Source organism: Ammospiza nelsoni, chromosome 4 (assembly GCF_027579445.1).
Source record: "Ammospiza nelsoni isolate bAmmNel1 chromosome 4, bAmmNel1.pri, whole genome shotgun sequence".
Taxonomy (NCBI): Eukaryota; Metazoa; Chordata; class Aves; order Passeriformes; family Passerellidae; genus Ammospiza; species Ammospiza nelsoni.
The window spans coordinates 68,252,128-68,277,439 of record NC_080636.1 but is presented as its reverse complement, the minus strand read 5'-3'; the positions used below and the strand labels follow the sequence as shown (position 1 = coordinate 68,277,439).

The following is a 25,312-nucleotide window of genomic DNA, read 5'->3' as shown; positions in this document are numbered from 1 at the left end:
AAACTGCACAGAAACACTGCTCTCCCTCTTCCTTTCCATTCCAACTCAGAGCAGACAAGCAGAAATTGAAGATTCGTGTTATATTAATTCCTATAACAAAGTCAAGAACTTCAATAAAATAAAACATCTATGAGCACAGTTCCATGGAAAAACAGCCTCTGCAGGGATACTCTTATTTAAAAGTATTAGTACAGATTTGTATGGTGGATGGACTTTGGCAGACATATAGATTCCTATATGTAGGTTAAATTATTTGCTTTTAATACATAGGGTAGTAAACAAGAAAATCCAAAATTGAGTGTTGGCATTTTTATGATGTTTAGTGCTAGATCAAAGAAAAATCTACATGTTATTTATATTTTCATTTCCATTTAGTTACATTGCATTTTATACAGGTGGTAGATGTTTTTCCCTTGAAGCTTCTCCAGCTTTCCTATGAACAAAATTATTTGTGTCATGTAAACAGTGTTAAGTTTTTCATTACACAGAGTGCAACTTAATTCTCTGTCTCTGATCTCCTCACATAAGGCTCTACTCTACTATGAAAATATTTTACACTCTTACACCACCTAGTCTTCTGCAACTGAAAACTGAATATCATTACAGCATGTCCCATTCCTGTGAATGCCTTTCCCTGGATAACGAAACATATAAATGCACTGGCCAAAAATTAAACATATACAGTCCATACAACACCTATCTCAGACATGTTGGCAGCATGCAAAAAAAGAAGAAACTGATAAACAATCAGAGAACAATAAAAAAAAATTCTTGAGGCAATATGACACTTAGATAGCAATTCTGTATAATTTTTTTTCAGTCTTGCCTTTGAACCTTTGAGAAAACACAAACAGAAATACAGGTGTCTTTCTAGTCGAGGAAGGAATGCAGATAAACTAGCAACTGTCACACCCTGGAGAGTAAAAGAAGGCAAATACCCTAACAAATTGCAAATGAAAACTATTCATCTTATAAAAGCAGTGCTCAGAAAAACACAGAACCTCACAAATGTATCTACTAAAAGGTGAAGCAAGTATCAGATTCAAGTAAAAATACAATCTAATTACCATTTAAACTTTTTAATACTTGGAATGACCAATACTGAAAGCCTAGTAAATAAGAGAGTTGGATGTCAGCCCCGGCAGGAATGCTTCTCAGCACAGATAACCAAAAGTCAAACCACAGCCTCTCCCATCTAATTTTGTAACACCTATGGAGCTGCCACAGGCGTGGGAAAGCAGAGGTTCCACCCATCACCAGGCTGTTCATTCCTGCCTGCACAGTTCTGAAAGTGGGGAGTGTCTGTGTGTCCTGGGGAACCCTGCAGCTTCTCACCTGCACTTCTGTCCTTCTGAGTAAGGCTGTCAGAGCTGCAGAAGCTACAGTACCCTGTCAGATCTGACACACCAGTCCTCAGAGAGCTCCCAAGCTGAAGACAGAAGCAGTCCAAAGAGGCAGGAGAAAGTCTCTTTGTATGCACACACCTTGAACAGCTGTCAGCTGTAACCACAGCACACTTGGAAGTGAGACCTCCGACTTTTTTCCTGAGGACATGGTTCTTGACACTGAATTAAAAAATTTATGATTATTTTTGCAACCTCTGAATTGTAGAAAGCATATGTCAAACCAAATTTTTGTTTTGATGCATCAGTTATGAAATACTTTAGAATATGCAAAGCTGTTACAACATTCACCAGCTATCCCTCTGCTAAAACAAAACTCACAGTATTTCTACTGTACCACACACACTGCCATCTCCATTCTGTTTTATCTTCACCTTGCCCCACAGGTAACATTACACTTGCACAGTGATTCATGCCACAACCACTGCATTAATAAAGCCCATCCCTGCTGTTTCAGAACTGTCAGGAAGTTCAGACATCCCTGCTGTTCTCAAGCAGACTTTCACTCTGAAAGACATTACCCTCAGTCCTGAGAGTCACAGAATATCCCAGGAAGCCCTCCGGTCACTTTATAAAGCATTTGCATACAACCAAGTGTTTGTGCTGAGAAAACTAACTGAAAATAAATGCTGTTCCTAGTAAGTCAGCACAAAACCAAATATATATGCCTAATGACAAATTAATGAAGGATAGAAGAAAACCCTGCCCTCGTGAGACCACACCTGGAACACTGCACCCAGGTCTGCAGACCTCAGCACAAGAGAGACGTGGGCCTGTTAGGGCAAGTCCACAGGAAGGCCACAAAGATGACCTGAAGGCTGGAGTACTTCTCCTACAAAGACAACCTGAGAGACCTGGGGTTGTTCAGCAAAGAGAAGGCTCCAGGGAGACCTCACTAAAGCTTTCCACTACCTTAGGGAGCCTTACAAAAAGGAGGGAGAGCCATTTTTTACATGGACAGACAGTGATAGGACAAGGGGAAATGTTGTTGAACTACAAGAGGAAGGGTTTAGATCAGGTGATAGACGAAGTTTTTTACTCAGAGGGTAGTGAGACAGTGGAACTGGCTGCCCAGAGAAGTTGTGGATGCCCAGTCCCTGAAGTATTCGTGGCCAAGTTAGATGGGGCCCTGAGCAACCTTGTCTAGTGAAAAGTGTCCCTGCCCATGGTGGCAGGACTGAAACTGGATAATCTTTCATACTCCTTCCAACCCAAGCCATTCTATGATCCTATGAAAGCCTCTCTTCAGGAGTACCAAAGGCACATACAGCTGCAATTATGGATACCACAACAATCAGCCTAATTGGAAAGAATCAGTCCTCAAAGTTACCAACACTTAAAAACTAAAACCACTGGATTCCATGTGTACAGGTGAGGTTGTGGCAATGCCCCTCCATTCTCTAACTCAGTAGGAATGGGAGGCAAATCTGTGGTTTTCTCTAAATAGGGGGAAAAGCTGAGTTTTCTCTGTGACAATGTATGTACCTATCACCTGATCATCACTAAGACCAACACAGAATTACAACACAGCACTGTGAAGGATGACTGCTAGCATACTCCATCTATGCCCAAAAGTAGTCAACAGGCTCTGTGCCCCTGTGAGGGCGGCAGCTGTTGCTATTAAAATACACTGCTAGCATCCCTCAGCACACTACAAAGAGATTTAAATATCAGTTTAACACACTATGGTAAGAAAAGATACTCCCCTTGCACCCTAGCAACCATTTAAACAGATTCTGTCATGACAGACCGTATGTATCTGAAATACTGTTTTAATGTTGCTCTAGAAAGAGATGCAAACATTAAAAAATTCAACCTGAGAATGTTAGTATAAATTTTTTGAAATAAAAGGCCACATGGAACTAAACCTGAACCAAATCAGCTTACATGTGGAATGACTGAGTTTTGCTACCTCAGACACCAGAATAATCCCTGCTCACTCCCAGTCAGTGAATCTTACCAACATTTTATTGAGAAACCTCCAAAGCTGGAAAGTTTCTAGAATAACTGAACAAGTTTCTTTAGACTTAGACAATGCTGTATGAGCAACTTGCTGGGGAAAAGCATCAAAACTGGACTTGCTAGAATAATTACTTCAAATGTGTTCAAGTTTTTTTTACTTGCTCTGAATAATACACAGGGCACACAACAATCATCTCAAGCTGCAATGGTAACTGCCTGAATACAAGCGCTCAAGCCACGAGTCTTTACTCCTTTACTTTTCTCCTCCAAGTCTCTTTCCTTTCACCTGGGCCTGAGGCAAATTACTCAGCTCAGTTTCTCCCTTAATATAAGGGCCACAGACTTTTGGAGAGCCCTGATTATTATTAAAGCAGCAAGTCACTATTATTCAGTTGACTGTCTGGCCAGTTACCTGTCCCAGAAACTCTCAGAATCCCTATGCACCACACTCTTAGAGTTACAGACTACACACTTAGACTTAGAGCCCATCACAAATTCCTATTTTGCAAAACACTTCTAAATCCAGAGCCTACAAGTAATGAATTCTCATCTTACATTCATTTCTATATTTTGGCATGGTGCAGAAGAGATAAGACACAATCAAGGCCCCCTAAATGAAAATAAATAAATAAATGAAGTGTTTCAGAACACCAGTAGGAGAATTTCATGCAATGTATGGCTATTATTAGATTGCTATTTTGCTTAGCAGATCAGAGGGTATAATCGGCAGATGATGCAGCCCTGATTTGTGAAGCACAGCCTTATTAAAGGCTAATGAGATAAATGAGTTAAAATTTACATTTTGCTCCACTGATAAGGTTCATTGGCACACTTAACTCCAACACCATGGTTTGAATATTAAACCCACTTATTAATGTCTAGTAAAGCTAATTATAATGCTGAGTGGCATTAAACTATAATAACCAAGCAGGATGTTAGAATCACATCCTTCAGTATTACTGTAGCCCTGCAGTAAGTGTTCTGCACCGGGAAATAAGCACCTGTTGAGGTCATGCTGAGAGAAAGCACACACCTTCTGTGTCTATTTCCTGATCCTTCTGAGAACCCAAAGTCCTCTTCTTCTAACAATATATGTGAGAAGAAGCAACATCAACATAGACATCACCGATTACTATGATTTCAACAGCGTCTGTCTGTCTTACTGTAGTAACAGCAAGGATTAAGTGACAATTTTATTTTTTTTTGTACCTACAATATATTAAATTACACTGGACATATACTCTCTAATCCTTAACAGAAAAAGAAGGTGCTGAGATATGAACAAAATTAACAACAAAACTCTGGAAACCATACCTGTTGGTTTTTACCCCCCCTTTTCCACCGTCTTCTGTTAAAACTACAAATATAACTATAAAAACACCTCAATTTACTGGAAAGGACACTGAAAATACACTTTAGACCTTACACTAGCCTATGTATTTTTATGCCACATCTATTTAAGCACTTAAATGGACAACAATTATTTTTAAGATAACGTAAGAGGACAAGGACCACAATATTATTTTCCTTTTAATCTCCATGATGTATTTGTCCTGTGACAGCAATGGAAAGAAGATGAGATGGGATAATTAAGTGCCAGATACCCATGGATCAACAGTATCCAGTGTGGGGACTCACATGTGCCAGTCCAATAACAATTTACAGTCAGCACAAGCTTGAGATACACAGATCCTCTGGGATCTCCCCAACCCAACACAAGAGTAGTCCCAGCTCTCCTTCCTCTAGGAGAGTCATATACAGGACTGCACCACAGCCATCATTACCTTTTCAAAGTAGAATATAAAGAATGACAACAAAAAGCATGAAAACACTACAGATAAAATCTCCACTTTTTATTTGTAAAGTAATACTCAAAAGCAGACATTCATTACACACGTAAAAATGGCACTGCAGAACAATTAGATTTTCCTCTTCTGTGGGGAAAAGTGAAAAGGCACTTGCACTGTGACAGTAAAAGGAACTGGCTGAGCAAATCATGTGTGAAACATTAAATGCAACTGCTTTTCTGAACACACTTTTGTTCCTTTCAATTTATCACCCGATTTAAACATTTAGCTTGTAACACAATCCATTCCACTTTCCTCAGCCCAGCTTTAAAATACAGGTGTGTCATATTTCAGCTGTAGAAGCCAAGAAATGCTATGGAGGTCAGAAAGAAAAGATTTAGTATACAGATTCTGTGGAGCATTCCACTGCATCCCTGCTTGCAGGAAGCACCCCAAGCTGGAAAAAACAAACAAACCAAAAAAAAAAGCAGTCTACATTAATGGTAGATTTGAGATGCCACAAGCTCACCAAGCCAGCTGCACTCCAACAGAGCCCTTCAGTATGAGTTATGCCAAGGGAACACACACCCTGGCCCCTCCCTCCCACTCTGCCATGCTTTTCTAGTGGGTCCTACTGCACACCCCTGAAGCCAAACATAGAAAAGATTATTTATTGAGAGCTCAAAGTATCCCTCACAGAAATGTGTCCTGAAAATGGATACTTGTGACTTTTAAAACACAGAACCATGGAGTCTCTTTCCCTAAGGGAAAACCCTGCCAGCCTAATGGCACAGGAGCACCTCTCTGTACATAGGTTCTTCCCACAGAGCAGAAAGTGCATCTGCAGTCTTTTTCCTCCGGTACATTGTACTGGATGTGGCTTTTCCCAAACCATTTTATGAGTATGGTTTGTTTACTAAAAGCATAATCAGAGAAGCTCCTCCAATTACTACTGCAACTATGCTAATACTTGGTAGGCATTCTGAATGTTTCAATACTTCTCTGCATCTACAATCAACAGACACACCTAAAGCATACTATATTTTTAAAGAAGAGACAGCCAACAGCACAGTATTCCCACAGGCAGGCTTGTCAGGAAAAGATATGTGGTAAATAATTAATTTTCCTGGGTTAACTTCAGCTCCAGACTAGTATTTGTGAGCATCAGTGCCACAGAAAGGCAACTAATAATTCTAGTTTGTATTCTTGTCCAGTAAGGAGTTTTGCCTTATGTGCAAGCACTGACAGTGAAAGTTTTATCATCTCAGGGACAGAAAAAGTAAAGAACACTTATACAAGTCCAGTAAAATCACTTCTACAAAATTCAAAGAAACCAGAAGACTTTGCTTGGCTGCTATTATTTTTTTAATTATTTCCTTCTTTGACAGATAATGGGCCAAACACAGAGAGATGCTGAGCTCTGGTGTCAGACTGCAGCACACAGAAACCTCCAGTATAATCCACCCTACAAATAATTAAAGACATCATTCACTGCTTACCATGCTTTCTTTTAGTGCATTACAGATGTTTGGCAGGAAGGGTGGGGACTATTCTATACACAGGGAAAGAGCAGCACATTTCTGACAAATCTTTTTAAAACTGACCTTAAGCTTAGTAGTTTAACACAGCAAAGTTTCAAAAAGTTCATAAAATGTTAGAAATACTACCAGTTTACATTCCGTATTCATGGCTTGAAGTGGCTGAGCTTTTACATAGACTATCAATTGTGATCTAATTCTTTTTGCACTTCTATTTGTTGCCTCAAAGGTGCTAGCAGATCACAACAAAGAATAGTTCATAGAATCAGGAATAAGTTGGCAATAAAGAGAAGATTTTGCAGAAGGTAGTTCATTTTCCCTGTAAATGATTCATTAAAATGGACTAAAAATCTAAAAAACTATTTAAGAAACAAACTTGATTAACATATCATTTCTGCAATAATTTTCAAACAAACTGGGTGTTTCTTAAGTAATTCCAGACCTGCTGGTACGCACAGAGGGAACAGAAAAGCCTCAGGCTTAACTTCAAGTCAGGGAACTCAGTCTAATACCCCTGAAATGTTTCTTCCAAGCTTGATTTTATTTCTTGTGCTCCTAAACTGCCTTGACTGTGTCATCAGGAGTAAAGTTCACGGACCTCAAGATCTTATTTCCTATCATTTCAGTCAGATGAATTTTTAGAGGATCAGAATATAGTTATATATTTCTTTATAACAGAGCTGTATTACAACCATGATAAAGAAATGGGAGAAATGTTCTGCTCTGTTCATTACAATCAATAGATTATGCAGCTCAGTCACAAAGCAGAAGGAATTATGAAAAAGAAAGTAATCTTTAAACTATTAATATTGCCAGAACAACTTTTCTTTCAGATATGCAGACTCCCACCTCCCAGACACAGCTAATAATGTCAGAAGCTCTGAGATTCATACGGTCAGAATGACTAATATTTACATTAAGCAAATGGATTGCCATAGTAACATAGACACCACAGAGCTATCTACCTGCCACAGCTCTCTAAATTATTTAGCATGCCAATACTACAGTGACACTGTGTAAATGATCACATTCATTAAGAGCAGAGTATGTGCTGAAAAACCGAATGTTAGACAGCCATATTTATTGCTAGGAAAAAAACAACAGCACCAGTATTCAGAAAAGAAAAGCAGAGAGGTATAGAGGAAGGCTCCAGCCTGAAACAGAGCAACACACCTTTAAATTCTTCATCTAAAATGTGCATCCCTGCATCTGCATCCCTGTGCAAGGCCACACAAACAATAATCTCACTTATGGGACATAAGGTTGACCCACTGTGACCAGAACAAATTGAGATTTGAGTTATATTCCAAATCACATTTTTGGGATAGTCATTAAACTTGCTTAATTTGCATTTTTTATTGCTAAAATATTATTCTATGTTGTGGAGTTGCAAGAGCCAGTGCACAGAAAATAGAAATAACTATGACACACCCTCAGAACATGGCTATTCTTCAACAGATTTATGGTGAGAAGTGCAATACTTTGGATGATGGTCTGCCACTCCCTCAAACAGTAAATGATGGCAGGGATCTGAGTGGTTTGTGTAAGCCACTGTTCTCATCCTGAGTTAAAGCTTTTGGAAACCTCAAGCACTTCCTGCACTATGGATATTTTCCCCTCATCACATGCAATGGCAGAATCAATGACAGGTGGAGAAAACAAAGGACAGCTCAAGTCAACTCTTGCAACCAGATGGATTTCTTCCTAATTTTTATCAGCTATAGCCCCTTCATTTGTTGCACACAATAATGTTTTTTCACATTTCTCTTTGAATTCAAAATAGCAAAGAAATCCCCTAAGAAGCAAAGTATGAAGATCCAGGCACAAAATTAGCCCAGCCCAGCTCCAACCAATTCCTATTCTCTCTGATTATTTTAGTTCTTCATAAGCTCAATTTGCAGTATGTCAACACACGAGAAAGCTTTAAATAATTTCTTCTACAACATTTTTATAAAAGTCTGGCATACACTCATCTCTTATTATTCCTTTGCACTAAAATGCCACAAAGTCCAACTTAAAGATATTTTCATGGCACTAGCAATAATCAAATCAAATCTCAAACCAACAGATTACTGCAGAGACTCATGTCAAAATTGATCTTCAGAGACAGAATTTTCAAAACAGTGAAGTGTTTGGAACATGCTCTTCTCCAGAGAGAACACCACTTACATAACGAGAGTCTGCTTTTTTTAAGCAAGTTACTTTAATTAAGAATTGTTCAAGAACTGACTTGATCCTCCACAGAATGTCCGGAAAGTACAGAGAGAACTCCTGTTCTAAAAGGAGTTTTAGAAAGCAGCCTCTGGAACCCAAGAGTCAGACCAGTGAGGGAACCTCAAATATTGGTGCTGGAGAGCACAGGTGTGATTAAGAACATCTAAAGGTTTACTGCTCACTGAGGTCAGGTCGTCTGCCAGAAGTATCTACATTGTGAACCTCTGTTTGGAGTCTTCACTCAGCATCCCATTTGAGATGGTGAATTTAACAGAATGTCTGCTGGTTTTAGAGAAATGTCTGTGAAGGATGAATACCGCTCTTAGGACTGTCAAAATATAAAGGATCATATGAGAAGCAACTGACTAGTGGACTAATTAGCAGTAAGGAATAGAATTATGCAAAGCCTCCAGATTCCAGGCAGAGCTATCAATTACATTTACATGTTACAAATCACCCTGCTGACAAAGTGCAAGCTGGAAATAGGAAGTCACCTTCAAGTATTCAGCACCTTAAAGCATATTTGTAATGGAGCCTGAGGGAATATCTGCTTAGTTGTTGGAATAATTTAAAATGTGCACTAATACTTGAAATGATTCCATGACAATTGAGCATTCAGCTAAAGTGGCTGAGATAAGCCTTGACAATTCTAGATAAGAAACGCTAAGCAATTAATAGAGGTATCCAAACACTAACCTTTAAATCCACTTAGGCTGAATTTTCTCTCCCAACTTACATCTTTCAAGCTTTTAACTGATAACACTAGGAAAGTCAGTCCTGCTACATAAACCACAACTAATTCTGAACACAAACCCTGTATTTTGTTTTCAAGCCCACAGGAGTAGATGAACCCAAAAAGCAACAGAACTCAAAAACTGTGGCTGAATTTCATTAGGTTTGGCTCAGCATCACTACAACAGAATCCAAATTGTTTTCTACAGAGCAATTCAAGTAGCAGCAACACAAAGCACTCAGTTCTACAGGAATCCTTCATGTATCAGATGTGGTACCATTCACAAACTAATGTCTGCATTTCTGCATGTGGCTAGATTATGTCCCCTCACCAGCAGGGCAGTACAAAAAGCAGAGAAGGCCTTGGCTCTAAATCCTGCTCAGCAATAACAGAAACATCTCTATTATCATTACTGTGTCCAGCACAAATCCAAAACACAGCCTCATACTTGACATTGAGAAGAAAACTAACTTTACCTGTGCTCAAACTAGCACACTACAAAAATCCCAGATCTGCAGGGCACTTTGTCAAAGAACCAAGTAGCTTCACACAAATCAGTTAAGAGCTGATACCGAGGTTTTGTTTGTTTTTGAGGTGTTGCAGTATCTGGGTAAATACAACTTGCAAGAATATCCCATGTGTTCAAATGATTCCTCAAAATCCACAGGAAACAACCACAGTGAAGACTCAAACTATAGCTAGGGACCGAGATCCTTTTTTATTTTTACTGGAAACCCAAAAAACCTACCTCCACATTCTTCTCTCCTTGTCAGCCAGGATGGGAATGGGAACCTTTGTCAGGGTTAGCTCAGCCAGTGGCCTCTCTCACCCTGGCAACTGCTTTTATACACAGCAGGGAGACTGAAGAGGTAGAGCAAAGCTTAGTATTACTCCCTCAAGCTCAGGACCTTACAAGGCATAGAGTCTTTTCCCACTTTGCATACCAAAACAACTCAAACAACTCCCTAGTGCAAGGAACTGTGTCCTTTTCCTCTTCCCTGCAGCCTCCACGATGAAGAACTATCATTGCTGTGCTCTCTGACAGGAACCTCCCACCCAGACTCGGCAAACAGGACTAATGTAGAAAACAAAACCAACCTTTCTTTTTTTTTTTTCCCCCAGGAAAAAGGCGATGGGAAGAAGTAAAGAAAGACAAAAATGGAAACCAAAAGATAGATTTATGACTTACAGTGATTAGAACACTAATCAGCTTCTTCTGTACTGTACAGCAGGATTAATACCCCCACCACCACCCTGCAAACCCAGAACAACACACACCCAAAGCAATGCACACTGCTGTCAGGAGTTGAGCTGCTGCACACTTAATACGGAGGCAGATTTACTGAACAGGTATTTCTAAATTCATGTTCAAACCCCATAAGTGCCATACCTAAAAAGCATATCAAGTCCTCCGTATCTACAACTTGAACATAAAAACTGCAGTTTGATATGCAGACATCTTTCTATTAAAAAAAATTGAACAATTACATATGCATTAAATAAACCTTACACCATAAATGTCCTTGATTCTTTATGTGCCAAAACATGAAAAAATAAATCCAACAAATCCCCTACAGAATAAAAAGCAAATAAACAAACAAAACCCCAGACATGGGACCAGCTTACTACACATTATTAAAATGCCAAGCACAGTAGGTTGTTAATTTTTCACTTGAAGTAACTGCATAACTTGGTTGGGGAATTATTCAGTTCTAAAAACACTGTAGCCATTTCATTTCACCTTTCATTCTCTGTCATCCACAAGTCAAAATCATGTATGCAGTTTAATGAAAAGTGCATAAGTCCTTGAATACCACATACAGATAGGATGAGCTGTGAGTGATTCTCTCCAAACCTAATAAGCAAGAAACCAAAATAAAAATTGAAATATAAAGACACTAGTATAAGCATAGTAAGCCAGAGGTATTTTTATCAAAATGAAAAAATATTTTTCTTCTTTCTGTAAACCCAAGATACACTTTCCATCTTTTTGTCATCTATCCATGCTATGCATCATGAAGATAAATGGTGATTAGTGAATGGAAACAGGATGGTGATAGATGAATGGAAACAGAATGGTGATAGATGAAAAACAGTGACACTTAGGAGTACAAGCAGCTTAAAGAATACTTTGAGTATAAACATAAGTGTATGAGCAAGAAAATAATTACCTATATTCTACAAACAAACACAGCACAGCCCCAGGGACAGATTCCTTTTCTGTGAACACCCTCATGCTAATAACTGTGCAGGAGTCAGGGTCTGAAAAGGATGCTGAGTCAACTTCTGGCAACAAAAATATTTAACCACAACAGACATGCTTTTACCTGACAAAGGTAAGTGGGAATCCCACTTGCAGGGATCCACTTCAGGGATCCCATTTCCAGGGATCCAACCACTCCCCTACAGACAATTTAAAGAAAATTATTATACATCATCAGATGCTTACTGCTTTTGTATGCTACTACAGCAATTTTTATTAAGAGAATCAATGAAGGTGATATAGCATAGAGGTTTAAAAAGTAAGATGTAAAAAATATCACCCAACACAAATTCCCTAACTTGTCAAGAGAAGGGGAATGGGATCTATGTCCTCCGGAAGTATACAGTACTAGGCTTGTCTCAATTAAATTCAAACCCATGTTGTTTCAGAACACTTAAGGACTTCTGTGGAGGCTAATAGTAACATGGTAAATCATGCTGACAGAGCACATTGTCCTATTATTAGTAATATGCCAGGCAATAAAAAAAGAACAATACATACTTTAAAAACTGCACCTAGACAACCTCCCCACTTTGCATTTTAGAAGACACAGATGTAAGATACACTGCCCTATACCAGTTCAGATGTTTTTCTGGAGTATATATTTGTAAGATAATCATGTAAACACTAAAAAATTTTCCATAATAATAGAAAAAAATCAAAGCATTCATAAAAGAGAATAAGTAATTCTGCTCCGGATTTGTTCATTTCGGTTTTGCTTTCTGTTTGTTTGAGGTAGTTTTTACTGTTTGGTTGAGCTTTTTTGTTTTGTTCTCCTCTCCACACTCAGGAAGTGTTTCAGGAAAAGCCACAAGTTCTGAACAGGGTCATTCATGATAATGATTCAGCTGCTGACTTACCTTTCAAAAGTGCTGGACCAGTTTTACCTCATTTCTTTCAGGAAAGCAATGCAATGGGACAGTAACTTCATCTCCCAAATTAACCATTGTTGGATACCCAGCTCTAGGCAATTGGCTTACTCTGTGCAAGCACTTTATTCCTACCGTCCTGCTTGTATTTCTCAAAATGCAGCATATTACTCACTTTGACTGTAGTTGCTTCCCACATATTCATTCATCTTAGTTTGTCTCACTGGATTTCTTCAACTGCATCTCATTAAACAGCCTGAATTTTTTCTTCCAGTTGCATGCTAGGCTGACTTTCAGTGAAATGAAGGTATATTTACCCCAATGAGAGGAAAACAGAATGTAGTTTTATGGTCTTAAACTTTAAGAGGCAACAAAGCTTTCTAGGCTATGAATTTTGATACTCAGAGATTAGCAATTTATCTTCGTTTCAGCTGTATCCTTCTAGGACAGCACAGTTATCTAGAAAATCCCTGATAGGTTTCTAACTAAAAGCATTGCTCCAAAAGCTGTGGGGAAGCAGCAGAGCAGTTCATGGCTCACACACCAAAGATGTCCTCTCCACGTCCCATGTCCCTGGCACACTCACACTGCAGTTCCTGCTCAGTTCACCAACCAGTCAGCTCAGCAACAGCTTCAGCAAGAGTAAAACAGAAAGGAGTAAGGCCACATCACTGCAAACTGGGAAGAGAGGCTGGGGAGGCTGTGCAGCTGCCACCCTGGACAGAGACTCCATCAGTTCTTCTGCTTCTAGAATAATTCCATGTTTTTTATTACCATAACTGCATATTTAGAGTCAGCAAGTCAGATTCTGAAGACTTAGAGACAGTAATTAATGCTGTGCTAGTTCTTCTGCAATAATGTTAAAATAATTCAATCTTACTAGCAGCAAACATGTTCAACATGTCACCAGAACCACCAGACTCCAGGTCTCATCTAATTCTGAACTGACTAAAGCAAGAGCAACATTCTCTGCCCTAGTAGCCAATGTACTCCTGGTAAGGGACACAAATTAATGAAGGGGATATAAGGAAACATTGTATGAACTGGACAAAAATTCATTAGATATACTGAATGTGACTACTAAGGCAAACATTCCTAGATTAATCTCTTTTTGTAAATAAATCAATAAAAATTCCTGATTTTTCTAGAGTAAACTTTTCACATCCTTTCCTCTGGAACTGAAAGTGTTCTGGTTTCTCTAAGATTGCTTTCCTGTTTTATTTCTCCAAAATCAAATCTTGAATTCTGCATTGAACCAGTTCCAAGCTAAACATGACCCTTGGAGGCCAGCAAATCTTCTTGCATCTCATCCTCTCCAGCAGCTAAAAGTAGGACTGTGCCTCTCCCTACCTGGCCAAAAAGAAAAATACTCATGGAGAAAGCAACTCTCCCACCCTCAAAGGTCCTTAGCACAGAGGGAACCAATTCCAAAATGCATCTACTATGGCACCAGTAAATAGACTAGCTCCCACCTTAAAATGCTCTTTGGTGTACAGCTGACATAGTTTGGAAAAGGAAAACAGACTGATAATGTTGCAGCCCTAAAGTAAGAGAAGGAGCAGGAAAGTAAGCTGTTCCTCTAAGGCATAATACTTTTCTGACTTGCTCCTGGAATGATGCCTAGCATTACTTCCCTAATCCCAGTAAAATGAAGTTTCAGTCTTGCCATTCATAAATAGCAAAAATTTATGCTGAAGTTTCTGAGGTGCTTTCAGAGGAGAAATACTTCAACTGCTTTGGCTTTTGAAAGATTTTCCTGGCATCATGACCTTCCTTAGGACTTGGAACTGAAAGATTTCCTTGGTTATCAAACCCCCTCATCTGTTCCCATAATTTATAATTCTTCATAAATTGATGAGGCTCCAGCTTTTTAATACTCTCTTTCATTCACTAAAGACACTATAACATTTCCAAAGCAGGCACCTATTAGTCCACACACTTTTTGCCCAGTATCACATTGTAGCCTACTTACTCACTAGCATCACCCACAGATGCGATTATAGCCAGAGTGGATTGGGAGCATTTTTAAATTAGAAGGTAAGGAATTAGATCTTTAATGACTATACTGCAATTTAAATGTTAAAGTTACTGAAATCACATGTAAAAACTTCACTACCAAAGCCTCTTTAAAAGATTCACCTTTTCAGTTCCAACTGGTTGCTCAAGGGTGTACCTGAACAATTATATCACGAGGCTGAAATGAAGGTTTCTCTTTCCAGCACCTCCTACAACTCTAATACTCAGCTGCTGGTCTGTAGAAAGTATATTTTGCATAAGTCACTTGAGAATCCACAAGATTTTACAGATCAGAAATGTAATTTCAACAAATAGAGAGAACAAACTCTCAACTCAAGCAAAGTTCATTAGAATGTAAAAAACAATCAGCAAAACTGATTAAATATCAACATCTTGAGATTAGGTTGAGGGGTAGGGACTTTTAAAATTATGTTGTTACATGTCTTTTCAGTATAAGTGGGTAGCCATTAAGTGTGAACAACAGTTACAAAGTGAAAAAAATGCCATTGAAAAAAATCAATATTAAGTGGTGCTTAGACCAAGTTAGTTTGTAGTATCCCTTTTTATATCTGAAGGATCACAAACTGCTTCAGTTCGTGATCCTTCAGATATAGCACTCAGATACAAACTGATATAGTGATTAACTAACACCAACAGCTCTTCAGTGAAAAAAATTACTGATGTTGGTAAAGTAAGTCACAGAGTAGTGCCAATCAAGCCAAAAAGTAAGAGGAATTTTATCTAGAAGAACATCTTTGGTCAAAGTTTCAGCATCCTTTCAGATTAGCCTCCTTCTGTGGTAGAGTACCCACCAAAATTTCCCCTTAGCAAAAGATTCAAGCAAAGGCATTCACATATTGTCACACACTGACTCTGTGCCACACCTACAATACAGTGACTTTCCCTTCCCCTTGAGTATTATGCTTCTATCAGGAGAGAGGCAAAAACCCCATGTGTTTCATAAAGCAGTTTCTGTGCAAGCTGCAAAAAGAAAATCTTCAAATGAGACTAGTGGTCAGCTGCACACCTTTGCAATACATGAAACAGCCTTCAACAGAAAAGCCTGTGTGTAAAATGCACTGTAGCACTTCACTGGAAAAACGAGGAAGCTCTCAAACTGAATGGACATAAAAAGAATACTATAATAAATCATATTGCAAACTACATGCTAGTGTCAATAAGCAATGTCCTTCAGGAATGCATTATATTTTAAAATTCACTTCCACCTTTTGTTGGTTAAGATAAACTACAGTTTATTTTAGTTAGTAGAGCCACAAAGTAGGATGAAACAAGTATTCTGCTTAGCTTGCATTTTGCAAACTGGAGCATGCATAATGGCAATGGAATCAATTACTTTACTCCCACCCAATTCCTTCATTTTAAATCTCAAGCACTGCCAGAAAATCTCATTAATATAATCTGGATAGCAAAAAGGTTTATTCAAATTTCCTTTTCAATAATGTTATACTTACAGTGTACAAATCATTGTTTTAAAATACAACAGAAATACTCAATGTGCACTTCACAACATTGAATTTAATATGAAACAAAGGCCACAAACACTGCTTTAAAAAGCCCAACAGTACACTTGCAGTAGCTGACAGACTAGTTTTTCATTAATCCAATTCTATTTGAAGCAAACCAGAGTTTTAAAAAATTCCTGTGAATCCAGAAAGTTGAATGACAATATACTTCTGTAGCTCTGAAATACACAATATTCAGAGTCCTTAAAAAATTAAAATTACTATGTGACACACAATTTAGACACCCCCAGAACTTGGACCTTGCATTCTCCTCCCATTGGATAGCTCTTGCCATCTCTGTTCCTGCACAAGCGAAAATTTGTGACAAATTATAGAACTCATTGTTACAGGCCAGAAGAGTTACCAAAAGCACCTGCGATTTTTAAAACAATCTTGAAAGAAAAAGCCAAAACCTACTGAATTTTTAGAAGGGAAAGACTACTCAATAAGACCATGGATTGGTCTGATTATATTATAATATAATACTTATACTCATCCTACTAAATAAGACCATGGGCCAAGGACACTGCCATATGCTTGGACTATGCACGTGTTCTCCTGCCCCCTTCTGTCCCACCAATTCCTACTCTGAGGACAGCCTAACTTCAAAACCCTCAGTGACCCCACTGCTCCATATACAACAAATATATCAAATATTTCCATTGCTGGCTCATGAGCAAGCAGCTTGTCTGACAACAGCTACAGAAAGGTTTCTAAGATATGTTTCTGTTCACCCCAACAGATTCTAGCACTGCAAAGCCAGATCAGAATCTAATCAACATTTAGCCTTTCAATTCAATCCATTCTTGCAGGCCCATATATTAACAGTATATCTTACTCCTCTTTCATTTAATCAAAGTTTATATTTTGAAATAATAATGCATACTTTAGAACAATTTAACTAATCCACACTACCTTTACCTGAAAATCCTCTTTGTCCTAAAAAAGAACAATGATGCACAGGAAAACACGTGTCAACTGAGAACTTTATCCTTCAAGATTTTGTTCTACAATCTTATTTTGTATCAATTTTTTTCCTTCCAAGATAGCTGTCACCACAATGGTGGGCTTGTCCTCCAAATTAAATGTAAAACCACTATTTTGATAATAATCAAAATTATTATTAAAAACATGATCACTTTTTTTCCTGCTTTGCTTTTTGTGGTTTCTTTATGCCTATCATAAAATCTCTGAAATTCTAACCTCACATTAACCAAATCTCCTTTATTCAGAATGGTTACACATTCCCTTAGATTTTACAGGGACACTACCAAGGACAATTTACCCTGATTTAGCACTAAGGTGTAGCCAATTTTGGAACAATACCTATTTACCATGTTTATTTCCATGAGCCCAAAGTTAAGAAAGAGTTGTCAGACTATGATCAGAAAACCAGTGATACCTTCCCATTTCCTCGTGCCAGTGGCCTCTATCCACCATTACACACTGCTCACTTCCCTGCACTGTGCTTAGTTCTTCAGGGCAAAATACACACTTACCTCATTAAACTCAAGCAATGACAAGTAAATCAAGATGGTTGGACAAAACATTCTTTATGATATACCCAGGAACTTTACTCACATTGTGTGATACATTCACACGTTTTTTTCCTTGTTTATCTTGAGCTGAGAAAGAAAAAACACTTCATGCATTATGAAAGCCATGTGTACATCTTTATATTCTGTGAGTTGCCAGGTGGATGTGTCCTTTACAGACCTCTTCCTCAACACCACAGGGAAAGCAAATTTGTATGCTAGTGTATAGTGATGAGAGATTAGAAATCAGAACCATTTAAATTATTTATAGAACATCACTGATTCCTCAAGAAGGCCATGCGAAGTAGCCTGCAACTGGCCCAAGGAATCCTATGAAAGAGTAAAGTCATGTAATAGCTATTTTCTATTAATATTAACATTTTGAGAAATTCAAGGCAGTTTAAAAATTACCTACATCAGTAAAATAGGATCTTCCTCTATAAGTAATTTCTTTCAGTAACCAAGTTTTTACTGGCTTGCTCCTAAGATGAAACTCACTGCTGAATGAAAAAGATATTTTCCTCCCCACAAGTCTGAGTCTTCACAATTTTTGTAATGAGAAAAAACTCAAAACTCTACAAACTGACACCAGGAGAAAAAAAAAAAAAACAATAAAAAACTACAAACAAACAATCAACCCCCACACCTCAACTCAGGAAGAATACAGCTCAAAGAAAGCATGATCCTAAGGTACTCTATATCATAGAATTTTTTTGTGTCTTTTATCATTCTGAAATTCCAACTTTAATAGATTCAAGTCTTACTTAGAAAAGTTTAATTGAAAACAAAAATATATGGGAACATATTTGTTCCAGATGCATTAATATTTTCCAATAAAAAACATTAAGTATTTAATACAGCTGGGACTAGAATTGGTAATCACAGATATTTAACAATCTTAGACTGGATACTAAAGCTCTTGTGTTAAGGAATTAGGGGTTTCTTTCATTACTGCTGTTAGGAATCCAAATGTACTAGTAAAATTGAGGAGTTCCACAAACACAGAATAGAAGAAATGAGAGGAGGACTCCACATTACTGTGTTGGTTCATGTCACTTCCTGCCATCGGTGACACTGCCTTTTCATTAGCATAACTAGATTTTAAATCAGTGAAAGAAGAAAGAGACAACTGAAAGCTTTACACTGCTAGAAATAAAGTTATAGAGTAAGACCAGACTCTAGTTTAAATTAACAATTGTTGTTACTTAGTTTTCTCTCTGGAGAAGGAAATAGACTTGTCTTTATTGAGCAAGATATTGTATTCTAATGCTACAAACCATCTGAAGAACTCTTACCTACAGTAACTGATTGTCAAATAGTCACTTTGGCAACCAAAGCTGCGTCCATACAGCCACAGAACCATGGATTAGCTGCAGGTCAGTACATGTAAAAGCTTATACTCAATATATTTTGAATAAGGTGCCATTAGTCCTGGGAATATGTAGTCCTTCCAAACATCCTGCTAGATGAGCTTTTAGACAAGGCTTGATATTCCAAAGCATTCTAATGATCTAGGTTTAATAAAACAGGTTTGCAACACTGTCAGAGTTGCCAATTTATTCAGAGAGAGGAAACAGTAACAAACTGAATGTTTGGCAAGCATGAGACTATCTACAACCCCTCCGTTTCCTGAAGGTACTTCGATATGATACTCTGGGAGCTTTTATAAACTATTACAGAGAAACCAGACAGCTCCTTAATCCTTACAGAGCAGCACAGGTTAGGATGAGAAGAACAAGATCCTTGTTTCCCATGACAAAAAAGTCTCTCATCAGCACCAAGAATTGCAACAAACAGCACCAAAAAAGAGGTGGAAGCACTACAGGGAGGATAAAAACAGACACACGCTACATGAAAAGCTGCTAAGAGGTGGTGTTCATCTTCATAAAGCGAGTGTTTGGTGGTTCAGAAATAACAAACAAGGCACAAGAGTTTACCAGAAAGTTAATACTGAATTATAATCTAACAGCTATTTGTATTTTTTTTTAATCAATTCGAAAGAAAACCTAGGTATATAAAAATCAGGAACTACTGGTTATTATGAAGTATCATTTCATATTTCTTCCCCTTTCTAATGTTGTTTGACTGGTATAAATGTTCCACCTGATACAACAAACACAACTTGGGAAACCAACACACTGTCAGGTTTCCTGTGATTTCAAGCTTGTCTGTACTAATCCCAGTCTCATTTCACACCCACACATCAGGCTCCCTCCCTAGCTAGCTTGGGCTTCTCTTCTGTACATAGCTTCCTTATGACAATCTAGCAATTAACACCCACATCTCCTCCCTAAATGATGCCAACTCTTCTATGAAACATTCGTTCTATGAAACCCACACCCTCTTTCATGCCCTTTCATCTGGCCCTTTTGCAAACTGGGAATAAGCAACTCTTGGGGGGGTGACTCATAAGCGTTCAGCCCTTTCACATTGTAAAACAGCTTATCTAATAAAACACAGCACATGTACAATGTTGCATCAAGAACCAAACGATATTCATGCTTGTAGATCAGGCTGGGGAAAAGACTTATCTGAATTTTCATCTGTCAGCTAACTAGCTTCACTGCAGAGTAAGATAAAGATGATCCAATGACAAGTCAAAGTATAGGACATCTGTCCCTTATTCAGCTTTTGTTGTAAAAGGTTTTCTAAAGTTTCTGTGCTCAATTTTTAAGCTCAGATAGAGAATACTAGTCTTTCCTCCTTCAACTCTTTTTGTATCCTACATTGTGCACGTTGGAGTCAGGGGAAAAAAAGAAAACAAACATTCTTCAGATGACAAGCATTTAAATTATTTCATATCCTGTAAGCCAAATAATGTAGCAATATTCTGAAACAAACAAACAAAAAAAAAGAGGAGTCTTGCCAACTCAAGAAAATCCTGCTGTACAGGCTGTTGGGTTCTCATCAATGTGCCAAGGTAACCTACCTCTGACTTACAGGGCATGTAGGCCACAATATATTTATTGTTCTCCAGAAGTTACAGGGCACTAAAAGACAGCTAAAGCACCTTTGATAATTGCTGTATATTCATTTCATATGTAAGCAATTATTGTGATTGCCACAGGAATATTGCACCATAGTTACACCGTACAGGTGTGAACACAAACAGAATTGGAACATGAAACATTGACAGAATGCTCCAGAGCCCAGGGTGCCTAAAAGCAGCTGCTGAGTGCTACTGGAGATTCTACCAGGCATCTGAAATCAGACTGAAGTCTCCAGCTCATTTTTCATAGGATGGGTGTCCATACCACAAAAACTGATTGCGACACCCAGCACTCCCAACAGCAAGCTCATGGCTCAGAAAACAGACTTCGGTTCTGAGCTACCTATTACACACACAGACACACACTTATCTTACCTGCAATTAAAGCATGTCAACAGGTCAGCAAGGAAAAATTGGCTCTGGCAGTTCTTTCATTTGGTGAAGAATCTAGACTTAAACTTTCTTCAGATTTCAGCAGCATTCAGCTTTCCATTACACACAAGGAAAGGCAGAGAAAGTAGAAAAGTAAAAATTATCCTTCTCCACTAACAGAAATCTGACAGTTTAAAAACTGAGAAGGAAAAAATCTCCATCTTAAAGAAAACAAGATAATAAACTCTCAAATACACAGGAGTAGTAGTAACAGAGCATGTTTCACATCACAAGACACGTCCACACAGACAAGGTCAGAGCTTCCAGGCTTTTCACCAATACCTAGTGAGAAGCCCTTGAAAACACCAAGGGCATCATCAGCTAAGAGTCCACAGCACTGCAGAAGCAATCCATATTTGCCTTCCTTGCTGCCCTCTGTTCGCTGCTGCAACTTAAAAACATTTCCATCCATGCTGCAACCCAAAAACAATCATGCATAACACACTCAATAAATCTGAAGCAATTAAAAAACTGTTCTGGCTAAAAAGTAACCACTGGGAAAAAAAAAAAAAAAAAAACAAAAACAGAGAAGTAGAAAAAAGTGGTATTACACTGAATAGTAAAGCTGGCTACACTGCCAAAAAACTGATTACAGAACTCACTTTTCAGACAAGAAATGCATCATAACAGCATCTTGTTAAACAAGCTAAACACATGCAAGGGAGAAGGAGAAACCCACACCTTTCTGTCAACACAGAAGTAATTCATATAAATTTACATTTGACATGTAACAAGGCTGCACACATACAGAAAAATGCAAGTATGAAAAGCGTGTCTATTCATTTACACAGTGCTTAGCATTCAAAATTGATTTTACAGACATCCTGCTAACCTGCCTGACAGAAATTCCTCCAGACTACACAAATTAATTCAAAATAAGGAGACTGTCATTTTTCTGTGTCTTATAAGCAGGGAGGTAAAACTCTGAAAGTTCTCAGTATGCTGAAAGGAATCCTTTCAAATTTAGAAAGTATATACATCAAGGCAAAAACATTTTTTTATAAACGTAATTTTTAACCAAGAACTCATAGTTTAAAACAGGTTCTTAAACAGCTTTCCCATCAGGGGAGCATGAACAAAACAGCCAAAAATTACAGCCTTATGGGAAGACTCTGTTTTTATATTGCAAATATAATATGGTTTCAGTACATGCAAGACTACTGACCCCTTGCCATTTCATGCTCCTGAATTTCAGGGATGATTATATCAGGTTCCTCCACAGATGTAACCAGAAATTTCATCAAGAGACTTTTAGCATCATTTTCCCCCTCAACTATAACAATGAGGTAGTCCTAAAAATAAGCCAGTTTCCAAGTGAAATGGTAACAGGGTCAATCTCTCTATCTTCCAGATCATCTCTAAAACATTTCCTGTAGTAAAATACTGTTCACAAAATTCTACCTCACTAACCCTGCTATTTTTAATATATTTTCTTATTACTCAAAATCATTACAAGTGAGGGGTCTAAAGGAAGAAGAATTCTCCAGAATTTGTAATTAATACTAACTTCTCTCCTGTTTGCTTCATACATTCATTGCATCTGGTCATGAAAACAATCTTCCAAGTTTAATTTGTTAAACACATTCTCCCTACTTTTGTTTTGCTGTATCATTTATCTGGGTAAATTTCCAAGTGGAGGCTATAATTATGTTCTTGACCAGATTGTCTTTTAGATTAAACAATTACTTTTTCCCTTGGATTATCTTCTTTAATTTGCAGCATAGCTTAAAACTATTGACATACACATAACAAAATAGGTATAGTCTAAATGACATCCTCATGTTTGAGCTTTTCAAGTTGATCAGCCTGGTATTTTTATTTCCTTTTACCACACATGAAATAATCCATCAGAAGGAACAGAAAAGAAGAACAGGGGGAAGAAAATGAAAGAGAAATTTCCCCTACCCAGAGTCCAAACTGAAGCCCTAAAGGTAACCCACAGCCTCTATAGAAATAACTCTTTCCAGCATATGTTGGAAAGGAGTATGCAATAATCATCTGTGGAGGGGCTTGAAGTAAACACAATTAAGAGGACATTGGGGGACGGCAAAACCTCTCAGCAGATTTGTTTTAAAAGATTCCAGCATGCATCCATCTAAACATCATCTTTTATCTAGAACCACAAGCCTGAAATTGAAAATTGGTACAAGAGACTGAAACCAGAGCCAATGAAGAACGTGAAGAACATTTCTCACATGGCTAGTGCATGATTTCAAATATATGCTTAAAAAAAAAATTACACAGTGGTGCAATATTATCCAAACTTATTCAGTGTTTCAGCTTCAAAGTCCTGCACGACTGACTCAATGAATCTTTGTTACTACTACCAAGGCAGTAAAGAAAATCACAAAGGTCTGTTCTTTTGTAGGCTACAGAAGTTCTTTTGTAGTCTACAAAAATTTCTCTATGATATGCAGTTAATGTGCAGGTTTTAGAGAGAAGGCATTCAGAACATGGAACAATTCCCTGAACCAGCATATGTAAAAAAATCTGAATCTGAAACCTTAGCACCAAGCTATGGAAGATGTCCAGAACCTAAGTACCTTTAGCTTCCCAAATAATTTGGGAAAAAAAAAACAACAAAAACCCACATAAAACCAAACCCACACAGACACCCCTTAGGTTAAAGTGCAAAAGAAGACTCAATCTAGTTATGAAAGAACAAAAATTTGAATAATCCAGGAAGTTCCAATTTTAAATCATCCTTTTTAATATTATTTTTAAAAGCTGTAATTAAATTAAAGAAGCATGGTGATAATTGAACTGAGAGCTTCCTGTAGTTGTGGCCCAGGAGAGTCATATTAATCACACAGTATCACCAGTTTAGTATTGCCAGATAGGAAATAATACATCCTTATCTCCAGGGAGCACTGACACTGCGATCTCTTTGCAGGCACTGACAAACCACTTCTGCCAAGCACAGTCTTGCCTTATGTAACATTCTTGGAAGAGCAAATATTTTGCTTTTGCATCAAATAAGCAGGCAACCAGGTAAAAAATAATACACATCTGCATTCTGTATCCTGGATGGTAAGGAGGGGGAACAGAGGGAGCGAGAGGAGATTAAAAAGGTTCTGCCTTTTCATTTCTGAAAAATGACACAGGTGAGGAAAACATAAAATGGTAGAAGAACTGCTCAAAAACTTTGAACCAGACACAAAATGTTTTATTTTATCTAATATTTTCTATCTCATGTGATTTATATGAATTTTATATATTTTCTGGACCACAGTATTCATACAAACAATATGATTCATAATTATAGGAATATAAGAAAAAATATATATCTCAGCTCACATTGCTTCGATAGCCTGAAATTCTGTCCTAAAATGAGAGTGGTGAGGCATGCATATTAAAAAGCTTTAGAACATAACCAATTCTTAGTAGTACCCTTCATGAATTAGGATGCTCTACTTTGTATTTTGAGATCACCAAATGATAACAGACAGCAGTTTTCAATGTTTCCTCAGTCCACAGCAGAGCAGACTTTCTTTCAACAGGCAGGTTACCAGGACACTCTCAGAATGGCAAAACCCTTTTCAAGGATTTACACATTCTCTCTGTCTCCCTCTGTTTTGTTTTTTTTTTTTAACACAATTAATTTTGAGCTCAGGGTTATACTGCATTTTATGTGAGAGGAAAGTTGTCCTTAGAGACTGTATTGCATCCCATGCATCTTAACCTACACCACTACCCAAGCTGGATATTATGAAAGATGCATAGCTTTGTGGTTTGGGAAATTCAAATTGCTTTCCTTATCTTTCCCCTTCATGTGAAAGCCCAAGAAAATAATCCTAGAAACCACAGTCCACAGATCTATGAATCAATACAAATACTCCCAGTACCAACAGATACCATTCAAAACAGCAGATGGACTTTAAAATATTAAGAAGGAAGCATGTTCCGGTTTCATACAGGCATGAATTAAGATAACAAACACATCGTAGAGGTGATACCTCCTGGGAAATCTCCCTCTGTGAGTAACAAACCAGAAATCTTCTAAACTGCTAATTTTACATAAAAATGGGCCTATTTGCTTTTGATTTAA

At 37.8% G+C, this 25,312-nt stretch overlaps 2 protein-coding genes across 3 annotated transcripts in view; both read right to left on the bottom strand.

Annotated features, from left to right (window-relative positions):
* RPS3A (ribosomal protein S3A) overlaps nt 1–25,312 on the bottom strand; it is a 150,166-nt gene that overhangs the window by 64 nt on the left and 124,790 nt on the right. The gene's annotated exons all lie outside the window — the stretch shown is intronic.
* FHIP1A (FHF complex subunit HOOK interacting protein 1A) overlaps nt 1–25,312 on the bottom strand; it is a 76,935-nt gene that overhangs the window by 43,193 nt on the left and 8,430 nt on the right. The gene's annotated exons all lie outside the window — the stretch shown is intronic.